The sequence below is a fragment of the Penaeus japonicus genome, unplaced genomic scaffold (genome assembly GCF_977035675.1).
Source record: "Penaeus japonicus unplaced genomic scaffold, GWHDUDI00000001_assembly GWHDUDI00000022, whole genome shotgun sequence".
In the NCBI taxonomy this organism is placed as follows: Eukaryota; Metazoa; Arthropoda; class Malacostraca; order Decapoda; family Penaeidae; genus Penaeus; species Penaeus japonicus.
The window spans coordinates 18,019,255-18,021,754 of NW_028234424.1; positions in this window are offsets into that span (position 1 = coordinate 18,019,255).

The following is a 2,500-nucleotide window of genomic DNA, read 5'->3' on the forward strand; positions in this document are numbered from 1 at the left end:
GGAGAGGGAGTAGAGGAGGAGGGGAGGAGGAGAGGGAGGAGAGGAGGAGGGGAGGATGAGAGGGAGTAGAGGAGGAGGGGAGGAGGAGAGGGAGTAGAGGAGGAGGGGAGGAGGAGAGGGAGGAGAGGAGGAGGGGAGGAGGAGAGGGAGGAGAGGGAGTAGAGGAGGAGGAGAGGAGGAGGGGAGGAGGAGAGGGAGTAGAGGAGGAGGGGAGGAGGAGAGGGAGTAGAGGAGGAGGGGAGGAGGAGAGGGAGTAGAGGAGGAGGGGAGGAGGAGAGGGAGGAGAGGAGGAGGGGAGGAGGAGGGGAGGAGAGAGACAGATAAACATCTACTCGTAAATGTATTGTCATGTTTCTTCTCTGTCTATCTTAATCTCTATTTTTTTCCTTATTCATATCTAACTTTTTATCTTATCTTCACAATCTCTCGTGTCTTAACTTTAATCAACTTTCTGTTTATATCTCTCTCTCTCTCCTCGTCTCCTCCTCCAACCATACCCGCCCCCCTCCCCTTTATCCTAACCCTCTCACCCTCCTCTTCCTCCCTCCTTCTCCCTCTCCTTCCTCACCCCACTAACCTCCCTTCCCCTGCCCCTCCCCCCCCCATCTCCCTCTCCTTCCTCACCCCACCAACCTCCCTCTCCCCATCCCCTCCAGCCCCCACATCTCCCTCCCCTTAAAAGGCTCACACAACAACCCGTCACCTGCTTCACTTCTACAGGTAATTACAACCCCCTCATTAGTCGGGTTAATTAGTTTCGAGTTGGGCGTCTATGCAGTTCCGTCGCTGTGGTGTGTCTGGGAAATTCTCGCTGGAGATTTGATTACCTTTCGTGCTTCCCTTTTCCCTTCGTCTCTTTTCTTTCTCTTCTTCTTTATATTCGGTTCGCTTTCCTTTTTTTCTTTTCCTGTCTGTCTGTCTGTTTCTGTCTCTCTCTCTCTCTTTCTTTCTCTGTTTCTCTCATTCTTTTTATTCGTATTATTGTTTTTGTCCTTCCCCTCCTACTCCTCCCTTCTTCCATCCTTCCCCCTCCCCCCCAAAAAAAAAAGAAAAAAAAGAAAAAAATCATCCTTCATGCCTCTCCTTCTCCATCCTTCCCTATTCCCTTTCCTCCTTCATTTCCTTCTCTTCCTCCTCCTCCACCCCATTTTTTCCTCACTCTCTGTTTCTCTTTTCTCTCTCTCTCTCTCTCTCTCTCTCTCGTTTTCGTCTTCCATTTTGATTAATCTTGAAAGAAAAAAAAAATAATTGTATGGAGGTGTATTTGTGTGTAAGTGTTATTATTCTCTCTCTCTCTCTCTCTCTCTCTCTCTCTCTCTTTCAAATGACATCTGTTAGTCTGTTTTCTTGTTTAAATGTTTACTGTCTATTTTCTTTGTTCGTTTACTCTTTTCCCTTTTATCATCCCTTCTTCCCTCGAGTCCTCCCTCCATCCTTCCATCCCTTCTTCCATTCCTCCCATTCTTTCCTATCCCTCCCTCCATCCTTCCTTCCTCCCTCCCACCCTTCCCATCCCTCACTCCCTCCCTCCCTCTCCCTCTCTATCACTCCTTCGCTCTCTCCCACCCTTCCCATCCCTCCCTCCTTTCCTCCCTCTTCCTCTCTATCACTCCTTCGCTCCCTCCCACCCTTCCCATCTCTCTCTCCCTCCCTCCCACCCTTCCCATCCCTCCCTCCTTTCCTCCCTCTTCCTCTCTATCACTCTTTCGCTCCCTCCCACCCTTCCCATCCCTTCCTCCCTCCCACCCTTCCCATCCCTCCCTCCTTTCCTCCATCTCCCCCTCTATCACTCCTTCGCTCTCTCCCACCCTTCCCATCCCTCCCTCTCTCCCACTCACCCTTCCCATCCCTCCCTCCCTCCCTCCCTCCCTCCCTCCCTCCCACCCACCCTTTCCATCCCTCTCCCTCCCTCCCTCCCTCCCAACTTTCTCATCCCCCACCACCCTTTCCCTCCCTCCCTCCCTCCCTCCCTCCCCCTCCCTCCCTCTCAAGTCTATATCCTTGATGACTTTTCGCATTTGTATTCATTGCCTTGGATGACTTTGATCAATGCAACAGCAACTACCATTATATTCACTGCGAAGGTAAGGTTGGCTGGTGGCCTGTCCCGCTGACTGTGTGTTTGTTTGTTTGTTTCTTAGAGGGTAAAGGGAGTGGTTGGGTGGGGGTGGGGGAGAGGGGAGGTGGGGGGGTGCAGGATTGGGGGATGGAGGAGAGGGGGAGGTGGTGGGGTGGGGTGGAGGATTGGGGGATGAGGGATAAAAGAGGGGGGGTAGGAGAGAGGGGGAGAAGGGGAAAGAAGAAGAGAAGAGAGGGGGGATGAAGAAGAGGAAGGAGAAGAATAGGGAGGAGGAAGGGAAAAGAACTGAGGAAGTGGGGGTGGAGGATTGGAGGTGGGGGATAGGGGAGGTGGGGGTGGAGGATTGGGGGTGGGGGAAGGGGGATAGGGGGGAACTCGTAGACTGATGAGTGGAGGGAAGGGTAGGTAGGTATGTAGATA